Below are 12,554 nucleotides of genomic sequence, written 5' to 3'. Positions count from 1 at the left end.
AAGTAAGTCAGAAAGAGAAAAACAAACACCGTATGCTAACGCATATATATGGAATCTAAAAAAAAAAATGGTACTGATGAATCTAGTGGCAGGGCAGGAATAAAGATGTAGACATAAAGAATGGACTTGAGGACACAGGGTGAGTGGGGAAGCTGGGGCAAAGTGAGAGTAGCATTGATATATATACACTACCAAATGTAAAATAGCTAGTGGGAAGCAGCTGCATAGCACAGGGAGATTGTGCTTTGCGACCTAGAGGGGTGGGATAGGGAGGGTGGGAGGGAGGCTCAAGAGGGAGGGGATATGGGGATATATGTATGCATATGGCTGATTCACTTTGTTGTCCAACAGAAGCTAACACACTATTGTGAATCAATTATATTCTAATAAAGATCTATTAAAAAAAGAAGCAGAAAAGGAAGATCCCTCCCTGCCCCAGCAACAATGCGCTAACCACCAGTAAGAAACTGCCACAACCTCGAACTCCTGTTCTTCTCCAGTGAAATTTTATTCAAAACAACCTTCCCCAATTTCCTCCTAAAACCTAGTAGAAATTGACCTTCCTTTTATCTCTTCACACTTACCAATGATTCACTATAGCTTGCCTGCCCCAGAACTGCAGTTCCCTGCTTTCCAGATTACACCCATTTTGCTTGTAAAGTAACTGGCTATGTTACTTTTTGAGGTTGACATTAGTCACTTTCAAAGCCCTGCTACTTTCTGTGAGAAATAAAAACTTTTCATTTTACTGGGAAGTTATCTTATAGTATAAGATTGCAAATGATGATAAAGAGTAAATAGATCCAATATTCTCTCAGATATATGTGAAATAAGCAAGAAATAAAACAGAAAGGTAGATATGTTTACTCCTTGATAGTTTATATCTTAAAAATCTATTACCATAAGGTAGATGGACATAGAATCTACGATGATTAAAAACATATATGAATAAATTGCTTATCACAGCATTCTGATTTCAGATAAATAGAAATCAGGTGATAATTTCATATCAATCATTCTATTGTCTTTGATATTTTTAAAAAGAACAAATTGTTTGCCTTAATTTCACAGCATTTATGTTACCTATCATTTTAATTGGTTAGGTACTAGGTGATTTTTAAAGTTGTATATATGTGATATGTAGCACTAAAAATAAGTTTACTGTCCATCAGTAAGGGAATGCACTATTACATTTTGATGCAGTCATACACTAGAAACAATGAGAGTTACTTAAATGAAAATGAACAAAAGTAAAAATGAATGTTGAAAAAAAAAAAAACAAAACAAAAAAAAAAAAAAAATGAATGTTGAGTTAACAAAGAAAAGATAAATATCAAAATTAGAACAATAGTTTTTCACTGGTTATGTAAAGAAAGGAAGGGCTTGTCGTATGAACCTGTTACACCTTCCACATTTATTTCTAAACAAAAACGACACTTGCAGCAACGATTGTGAAGTATTTATACCTGATAAATCTAGATAAATGGTGCTCTATATTTTATGTACTTTTATGCATGTTTGAAATATTATATGATTAAATTCTTTTAAAAATGACAATTTTGTATTTCAAAGTTTTCTTTGAAAATTTCCCGCTCAAATTGAATTTTAAAGAATCTAGTAATGATTTTTCAGTGTGAAAATGATTTTATACCAACTCCATTAGATAAACAATAGATATTCCTAGATACATCTGCACCAAGCCTTTCCTTTTATGTGTGCAGAGATTCTTGGCTAGCTTTATCTTTGTCTCTAGGGGATGTATAATATCATTCTAAATTAGAAAAAAATGTACCCATGTACAATGTATACGTCTTCCATATAGCACTATCTTAAAATGTGTTAATCGAAATACAATGTATATACAAAAATGGACAAAGTATAAGTATATAGTTCAATTAATTTGCACATAGTGAGAACACTTAAGTAACACCCACACGGGTCATAGAACAGCACTTCGAAAATGTTCTCCCGCCTCTCCTTCCAAATAACCATTACCTTTATTTCTAATAGCTTAGATAGTTTTGTCTGGTTGTGTGTGTGTGTATGCATTGTGCATGGTGGGGGTTGTTGTGTATGTTTGTGTGTGCGTGCAAGTATGTGAGGGTCTCCTTTAGCCCACTTATGGGTTGATGAGATTCATCAGGGATGTTGCTTATAGCAATAGTTCATTAATTTACTTTGATTTATAATTTCATGTTACAGGAATATATTACAATTGATTTATTCATTACATTGTTGATAGATATTTGATTTGCTTCCAGTTTAGAACAAGTACAGATAAAGCTCCCATGTGTATTTTTGTTTTGTCTCTTAATGAACATATTGATATTCTGCATTTCTATTTGGTACATATAATTGGATAAAATTGTTGGTGCATGGGTGTCAACAATAGATAGTGCCAGTTTTCCATTTTTACCTGCCACATTGTAGCTCCATCAGTGATATATTTTATTGTCAATCCTATTAATTGTAGCGACCTGGTGGGTGTGTAGTGTTATCTTGTTTATTTATTTTTCCTCATGGCAACTATGTCTTGTATTGCCCTTGTGATTAATGGGAATATTTTCATACAGTAATTGGCCATTCGGATGTCCTTTTTATTTAAGTGCCTCGTCAACCATCCTGTCGATTGCTTATGAGATTCTCTGTATTTTCTTATTGATTTGTGGGACTTTATATATTTTTCTAGAAATGAGTTTTTGTCAGTTATATGTTTTGCAAATATTGTTTCTCAGCTTGTGACTTGAATATTTACTCTAATATATATAGTATTATATTAACTAGTACATTATTATATATGTGTGTGTGTGTATGTTTAACAAATTGACAAAACACTATTTATTGAACAGGCCATCCTTTCCCTATTGTCATATATCAAGTGTCCATATATGTGTGAGTGTGTTTCTGGACTCCCAAATCTGTACCATTGATTTTTTTGCTTATCCTTAATCCAAAACATAGCTTCCTAATTTATTTTCCAATAAATGTGATCGTCATTAGAATAATCACCAACTCTTTAATTCTTTTTAATTAAATTGCTTTTGCATTACTTATACTTCATATTTTAATATGTATTTTACAATATCCACAAAAAAAACCGATTGTAATTTTGTTTGTGATTGTGTTGCATGTTTAGAATGATCTGAGCAGATTAACATTTAACAATACTGAATCATTGATTGCAGGAATAGGATATCATCCTGCATTTATTTGGTTCTTTTCAAATGTACATAAATAAGTTTTAAAGTCTTTAATGCAAAGGACTTGTACATTTAATATGGATATATTTCATGCTTTTTGATTTTGCTGTCGATGCTACCATTTTCTTTCCATATGGCTTATATCTGGTATATAGATATTCAATCAATTGTTGCACATTTGTCTTATATTCAGAAAACTTGATACATTTATTTTATAAATATAATGGTGTATCAGCAACTTACTGAATTATTCATCAATATTATATTTCTCAATAATAATAGCTTTATGCTTTCTTCTAATGTTTGCCTTATTCCAAGAGTTCTAAAAAATAAGTCTACTAGAGATAACAACAGGCTTCCTTGCCTTCTTCCTTTGTTCAGAGAGAAAACTTTAAAAACTTTTTTTCAATTTTATTGTAATTTTTTTGCTGGAGTTTGTAAATATACTTTATCAGGTTATGGAAATTCTTTTCTATTACTAGTTTATTAAGATTGGTAACTAATTTTACCTGATGCTTTCATTGGTATTTAATGTTACAATCACGTATGTTTTCTCCTGATTCAGTCATAATGGAATTATACTAACAGAGTTTTGAATTGCAAAGGACTCCTCATTCTTGGACAAAACTCAATGTGTTCATGATGAATTGTTGTTCATGTATATTGTTCAAAATATTTTATTTAGGATTTAGGCATACTCATTTAAGTGAGAGATTGACCTGACTTTAGCAAGTATTTCTTCTTTTTCTGATCTTGGCAGAGTTTGTGTAAGATTTATGTTCTATTTTTCACTGTAAGTTTCAAAGAATTCATCAGAGAAATTCATTGGTCTTCCTGTGGAAATTTAATCAGATATTCAATTTATTCATTGGTTATAGGACTATATAAAACCTCTGTTCTTTTTTTTAATGACTTTTAATGAGTTGTATGTTGCTTTTTTTTAAGGCTTTTCAATTTACTGAGATACCCTACTCAAAAGCTGCTTATCTTCTTTAGATCTGAATGTGACAAAATTGAAAGAGCAATAAAGTAGAGCTATATCCAGCGTTAATCCTAAGAAATCCTTTTTTATCCAATTCCTTTAAAATTCTCCACAATTCGTTTTTTCTGTGTTGTTGTATTTATGCCTCATCATTTAAGTATGATTTAATGTGTGTAAAAATGCCTGTATAAATGATGATCATTATTTCTAGGTTATCAAGGCAAATTGCTAGTAATTTACAGGTATTGGACCTATGGTTTTGACTCCTGCTTTTACCTAAACTGATTAACACTTTGACAGAAAAAAAGTAAAATAATGATATATTTATTGCAAAAATAATATTTAAAATTAATTTTTCAATTAGTTGAAGTGATAATGCAGCTGTTTGCTTGCATATCACAGAAAACATGAGACGAAGGATGTCATCTGTACATTTTAGGTTAACATCAAAGAGGAATCCTATGAAATATTAACAAGAAAAGAATTAAAGTATGTATAGGTAATTTTTAAAGACTGTAATGTTCCCTGTAAAACTAATAATTGGATAGACATCAGCATTATTACTTCCCCAACATTAAAAGTTTTTAAATGACTCAAAATTTAAATACAGTAACTTATGAAGTAACCAGGTCCCATTATGACTGACCACTGAAGGGTAGATGGCATGAGGCACAATTACATGAGCCCAAGTGCCAGCTTATCCCCACTACTTCCCTCAAAGCAATTTTTACAGGGAATACTAGTTACACGTATAAGCTATTGATACATATTTTTCTTTTGACCGATCATTTAATTGTAGAGAAGGACACCATTAATCATCATTCTGATTATAATACAAAATAAAAGCAGAGTGAAAATCTAATATCTTTATTCAGAATATGGAAACAGCAATATTCCTTGAAATATTAAGGAAAATATAAAGTACACCTAGGTTTCACCACAATTACAAGTTGCATCAGTAAATGTAATTGCTCTGTATTACAGCAATTACTTTAAACTGTTTAGCCTTCTGTCCATAGGAGGGTTTTGTTTTTCTAATAGTATCAGGCCATTAAATGTGCTGACCAGTGTTATCATTGAATTTTCCTTTCCTCCTAAATCTCATGACAATGAAAGCATTTCTGCAGAGTCTATACAAAGTCACTAGGCTGGAGCTTGTCACCCAGTAATAGACTCTGTCATTTATGAGTTCCCACTTTATGTCACTCCTGAATGCTTTCACCTGAACCATTACTGAGCAACCTGAAATGTGGGGATAAATCTGCCACTGTGTTCTGCGTACAATGACAGATCATCTGAGGGTGAAAGAGTCTCAGTGAGAAGAGAGCCATTTCTATCACACCTCCCCTCTGCCTATGTATATGCATGCCTGAGCAGGACGAAACTCTGCTTTCTTACAGTGTTATTTATTGGAAGCTGTTACTCCATTGCATTTTTCACTCACAATTTGACACTTCCTCCTACAATGTAGTTGCTGCAGCGAACACATCTTTTCTGTTGTAACTGCTGTCAGTAAAGGAGAGTTAATTTCCTTCTTGCTGATTCTCAATTTGAGCATCGATGTGCCAGGCATTCTGCCTGCAGTTTGCATTCATTTCATTTAGTGCTCATGGCAGCCCTATGGAATGGATATTATTGCCTCCCTTTTAAAAAATGTCCAGGTCACAAACATAGTAAGTGGTGCAATAACTATTCAACCTTGATTTCCTCTGATTCCGAACTCTCTGCCTTTTGAATGGGCTGCGTCTCTAGTGTTTGTGCACATAATGTATTATTAGCATTGCATTTAAAAAATGTTTTTAAGTCATTAAATATACATACAACTGCTGCATATAACTTAGATGTACAATTAAATCATCATGATAAACCAAACAATATATTCAGAAGTCAGGGTAATACCTTAAAAGCCCCTGTTTGTTCCCTGTCAACTTCATTCCCTCGGGAGTAATAACCACTTATTCCAAGTTATGTGTTATTAAATCTCTCTTTTTCTTTAGAGTTTTACTATCCATGTAAGATATATAATACGTATGTATATATATTTAGTTAGTTCGTTCATTCATTTCTAGTGCATTTGTCAATTTATATAAATGAAATTAGTATATATTCTTTTGCAGCTTGCTATTCTCAGTTAATGTTATGCTTTTGAGATTCACCCAATTTGATTCATGCAGCTGCAGTCTATTCCATGGTTGATGGACATCTGGGTAGTTTTCAGTGTTTTACTCTTATGAACAGGGCTGCAAGGAAAATTCTGGTTTCATGTCTGCAGAAGCATATGTGTAGGATTGTCTCTAGGATGTATACCGAGTAGTGGGATTGCTGGGTCATAAAACATGCACTTGTCAACTGTATTAAATAACGCCAAATTATTTTCCAAAGTGGCTGCAGCAATTTGCTGTAAGACGAGCAGTTGCTAGGTAGTTAATGAATGTGCCCATTGCTCATATCTTTGCCAATAATTGGTTTTGTCCAACTTTGGAATGTTTTCCAAATTGGTCACTGTGGTTTTGATTCACATTTCTCTGCTCTCTAATGTCCCTTTATTATTCATGTTATATCTGTGAAATCTTTGTTCATATATTTTTACCATTTTAAAATTTTGTTAGTGGTCTTTCTCTTACACACACACACACACAATTTACTCACTCACTTATACATCATAAATATTCTCTTAGAACACTAATTCTTTGTGAGTTATATTTGTGGAAAGTATTTTCCACTTTGGCTTACCATTTCTTTTCTCTAGACCAACAGAAGTTCTTAAATTTATAATGTTCTTCTTTTTAATAACTTGTGAATATTAAGAAATTATTCCCTACCCAAAGCCATAAAGTTATTCTCTTATATCATCTTCAAAAACTATATATAAATTTCACTTATGCATTTAAGCCAATGACATATCTGGAATCAACTGTTGTTTGTGTTGTAAGATAAGCATTCATCTCCTTTTTACATAATGATAATTATTTTTGTATACCCATTTATTTATTAGTCCCCCAAGAATGTATAAGCTCTGTGATAAATTTGATTACCACATATAAATGACCATATTTCTATTTGGGTTGAGATTTCAATTATATAAATACATAGATCAGTTTGGAAAGTATAATTGAAGAAACACACAAAAAATGTTAAGCTCCTAAAAATGAAAAGTAGTAAAGCAAAAATACAAAGACAGGGCTTCCCTGGTGGTGCAGTGGTTGGGTGTCTGCCTGTCGATGCGGGGGACGCGGGTTCGTTTCCTGGTCCGGGAGGATCCCGCGTGCCGCGGAGCGGCTGGGCCCGTGGGCCATAGCCGCTGGGCCTGCGCGTCCAGAGCCTGTGCTCCGCAACGGCAGAGGCCGCGGCGGTGAGAGGCCCGCTTACCGCAAAAAAAAAAAAAAAATATATATATATATACAAAGACAATGCAAGAATATATATTAAAAGGTAATATATAATGAACCATTTGTTTTTTCCCCAGAAATTTGCAACCTTTAGCCAGTCTATAAAAATAATATTTCTATCAATTTTATAGGTCTTCTCTAAGGTTTAAAGTTTTATTTTTCCAGTAAAGACCATTTTGTGATATTTGATAAAATGTACTTTATATATTACTTCTGGTATATGTCATTAAATTTTTTTGCACAGTCTCAATATTAAGCTAAAAGTTTACTTTCCTAATTTACTAAGACTTTCTAATCATAAGATGATATATAATTGTATTGCCCCTTTTTCTGCAGGTATTGTCACAACCATATAGCTTCCTTTCTTTAATTTGTTAATGTTTAAAAGCATATTGATCAGTTTTCTGTTGTTAACTTAATCTAGGGGCTACCCTGGTGGCACAGAGATTGAGAGCCCACCTGCCAATGCAGGGGATACCGGTTTGGGCCCTGCTCAGGGAAGATCCCACATGCCACAGAGCAGCTAAGCCCGTGCGCCACAACTGCTGAGTCTGTGCTCTGGAGCCCGGGAGCCACAACTGCTGAAGCCCACCAGCCACAACTACTGAAGCCCATGTGCCTAGAGCCCGTGCTCTGAAACAAGAGGCCACCCAGTTAGAAGCCCGGGCACTGCAACGGAGAGTAGCCCCTGCTCACTGTAACTAGAGAACGCCCGTGCGCAGCAACGAAGACTCAACACAGGCAAAAATAAATAAATAAAGAAAAATAAATTAAAAAAAAAATTAATCTAGAATTTCTGGGAAACAAACAAATGGTTCATTATGTATTATCTTTTAAGATATATTATTTTATTGTCTTTATATTTTTGCTTTTACTACTTTTCATTTTTAGGAGCTTAACACTTTTTTTGTTTCTTCAACTCTCTGCAAGTATATGTGTGAGACACGATTTATCTCTAAATGAATGTTTAGGGAAAAAAATCTATTCTAGGGGCTTCCCTGGTGGCGCAGTGGTTGAGAGTCCACCTGCTGATGCAGGGGACACGGGTTCGTGCCCCGGTCTGGGAAGATCCCACATGCTGCGGAGCGGCTGGGCCCGTGAGCCATGGCCGCTGAGCCTGCGCGTCCAGAGCCTGGCTCCGGGAGAGGCCACAGCAGTGAGAGTCCCGCGTACCGCAAAAAAAAAAAAAAAATCTATTCTAAAGCTATTTGACTATTGTGTGGAAAATTCAGAATTTATTACTGATTCAGATTCTCTGAATCTGTTAAATTTCCATTTAAATTTTCTATTTCTTTACATCTTAGTCAAATTAAATTATTCAGGGAATTTATCCACTTAATAAGTTTTCAAAACTACTAGCACACAAATATTCAATTTTGGCACCTAATATTGAAGTTTTAATATCCTACTTTTGTACTTTTATTTACATCTTTATTCCTGTTACAGTTCATTTGTATATTCTCTTTATCTTTATTTATCTTGCCAAAGTTTGTCTATTTGTCTCAAACATAACCCAAGCACTCCTAAGTCAATATATCATTTTAAAATAATTAAAAAGCCACAGGTATTTAAAATTACTCAAACCAATAGATATAAAAAGAAAAAAGGCTGGAAAATAAATATTTAAATGATCACAGTTTCACATTTAAACAAAATAAACCAAAAATATTAAGTAATTATAGACTATGTCTCCTGTTATGATGTAATTTCATAAACAAAAAGTTCATCCTTCTAAAAATTGAGATATAAATAGATAGTAAAAATTAAAGATTTAGTTTAAAACAGTGAACACTCTTTTGCTATGGAAGGTGAAAATATTTTTACACGGTTTTGTTTTAGAGTGGTACCTCCATCTCAAGACCTACCCTTATTTTTCTAAGATATTATGATAAAAGGGAAATATTTATTAATCAGTATTCTTTTAAGCAGTAGAAACTCATCATGGTGGTGGAAAGTGTAACGTTTACTAACGGAAAATGTTATGCTTATTATAAAGCAAGTCATTTCCTCTCAAATTTAAGAGTAATAAATATTATACCAGTACATATAACCTTTTTATAACAATGTTTTTATATTATGCACCTTGGAGTAAAATTTTCAATCCCTTTTGAAGAAGGAAGAGGCATATCATTTCCATTTCTCTGAATTAGGATTTTATAAGTATACTTGCAGGAAGTAGTTACTGAATGATAATAAGTAATATGCTGTGGTGTATTAATGAATTCAGGAAATCATTTACTTCTTCAGGAAAGTACGAATGTCTTGAAATTTTTAAAAATATTAGTAGAATAGTGATGAGAGAGTAAAGATTGAATTGCTTTGAAATGGTAGAGAGAGCTAGTTACTTGACATTCATATGCAATAGGGTGAATATTTTAGTGTATTAAATAAATATTTTATCATCTGCAATCCTTATTTTAAAAATGTACATTGACCCCCAGTAAAAATTATACCATGGAGAAACTGAGATTATAGAGTTTTGTACATAAGGCAGAATTTTTCAATACCCCTTACATAATGTTTCCAATAACTCTTTAATATGTTTGCCACCTTAAGATGGAGGATATAGCAAGGAGAAAAGTGAGAAATTGAAGGAGAAAGAGAGTAAAGTATGAGAGCCCATTACTCATATTTCTGCTTCCTCACAATGAAACCATAAGGTGGGGTTTGGAGTTCTATGAGAGGCCTCAAACAAATGGAGAAACCTGAAGCTACACAATCAAGAGCCTGAAAAACAGTGTCCAGGAGGATAGATTCGGTGCAGAGAGATGTTAGGTTTGGCAAAGGGAAAGAATAGCCAGTTGACCTTGAAACAGCACTATTACATCCATGTGATCTGTACATTATTTAGTGGATCTAGCATTTTCTTTAATTCCTGTTTGTGGACAAAGTACCAGTGCACCATTGAAAGGCAAAGGCTAAAATCTCAGGACAAAACTGTCACTAGCAATGAAGTCTTTAATCTAACACAGTGAGCTAGATTAAAGTGGTTTTGGTGATAGCACGGCACAGTTTAAAAAGATGGGATTAATTATACCAGAAAGCTCTCCAATCAAGGGAAGACAAAGCACAGATTTGCATCAGAAAGCAGAGAGAATTTAGCGGGTACAGCTGGGATCTCAGGCGTCCTGCCCTCCACCCACAAAATGTAAATTTACATAAGCCACAGAGCCGCAATCCCACTTATATTGGAACATTGTTAGAAATGATATTTATCTAATCAGAAAGAAAAAATAATTTCATTGAGCTAGATTTATCAATGTCAAAAGCAAACTAATAGCCCCCCCAAAGATATCCATGTCCCAATTCCCAGTACAGGTGGAAATGTTACATTACACGGCAAAGAGGAATTTAATTTGTAGCTGGAATTAGGGAGAATGGCTTGAATGAGCCAGGTGTGCCTAATGTAATTACAAGTGTTTTAAAAGTGGACGTGGGCGGCAGAAGAAAGACCAGAGTGATGTGAGGTGGGGACTCCACCAACCCTAAAAGTTCTCTCCCCTAGAATCTCCAGAAAGGAACACAGTCCCGCTAGTACCTTGGATTTAGCCCAGGAAAAGTCCAAGCTACAGAAAGGTAAGAAAGTTTGTGTTCTTTTAATCCACTAAATATGTGGTAATTTGTTACAGCAGCCCTAGAAAACTAGAACAGTGAGATTAAACCAAAATTTTGCTTTATGCTTTTATTTCTTTGCTTCTTTTTCTCTGTATTCAGTGAGGGGGTGTTTATGGGGGAAAAAAATCAACTCAATTATAGAGTACTAGAAAGAAATGTGTGAGTGTACTTGCAGCTCTGCCAAACAGTTCTCAAAGATGGAGAGATGACCAAATTTATGTTTCCTGATAAATCTTTTCAAGTGCCTAATGTAATTTCAGTTTTTTCTTATAACTTTAAAAAAATGATATATTTCATTTGTCCCCTTCAAAATCTACCCACTTTATAAGTTCTACTCCTGTTATCTTTTATCTCCAGGCTTTTTTTAAATTTTAAATCTGAAAAGCAATTTCTTACTGATCTTGGATATCTAACTGGTTTCTGAAACTAATTATCTCTGATACTGAGCAAATTGCATTCCCTTCCAACCTGTTTTGGCACCAATCCTTGTTAATAATGTCTTTGTTATTTACACAGCTGTTGAATTTAAAACTTTGAGGTTATCCTTTACTAATAACTTTCTTCTTCTATGTCCATCTGGTGTACAAGTCTCTTGAATCTGGCTTTATTCTTTCCTTTACCTTTGCCACAATCTTATTCTCATCATTTCTCACCTGGACTATTGCAGTAACATTATAGTTGCTCTCTCTGTTACCATTCTATTTCCCATCCAGACATCTTCATGCTCTTGTGAAGCTTCCCTTACAAAATCCTGTTTTTGATATTAATTTGTTGGCAGTCATCACTTTATTTCTGCTCCCTATTGACCCTAAGCCACAGCCACTCCTCCTCTACAAGTCACATAGTCATGATCTACTCATGTTCTAGTCATGTTCTTACTGTAATGTCTAATAAAGAGCTTGGAAAACATGTGTCAAATAATATGTGTAAATAAATAAAGGTCAAAATAGTTGAAGCCAGCCCATGCGATAGTAATGGATCAGAGAGATTATATCATCTTTGCTGGTAGTCCACTGACAGAGGAGGAAAAGGAAATCTTTTCCTCCTGCAGCTGAAATTGCTTTAATCACCATCACCTGCTTGGTTACTACATCCAAGGCATTTTGACAAACTCAAGTTTGATCTATGTATTAAAAGACTGATAATTATTTTAAGAGGCTGTTGTTAATTAACCTAGGACAAAGGAGATTGAAATTAGTACATAAAAAATACACTTACTGTGCAACAACTTCCCTATATCTTTAGTCCAATAGATAATTTTTAGTATTTTTACTGAAAGCAATAGGTTCACCCAATCTATGAATGCAGATACTGATATGATCTACTAATCAGAACGTTATCAAAATTCTTAAGCTGACGTTAACTCAC

The sequence above is a fragment of the Delphinapterus leucas genome, unplaced genomic scaffold, assembly GCF_059928025.1.
Source record: "Delphinapterus leucas isolate spDelLeu-1000000601 "Yukka" unplaced genomic scaffold, BTC_Dleu_Yukka2 spDelLeu_asBTCV2_sq53, whole genome shotgun sequence".
Taxonomy (NCBI): Eukaryota; Metazoa; Chordata; class Mammalia; order Artiodactyla; family Monodontidae; genus Delphinapterus; species Delphinapterus leucas.
This window is presented reverse-complemented; position numbering follows the sequence as displayed.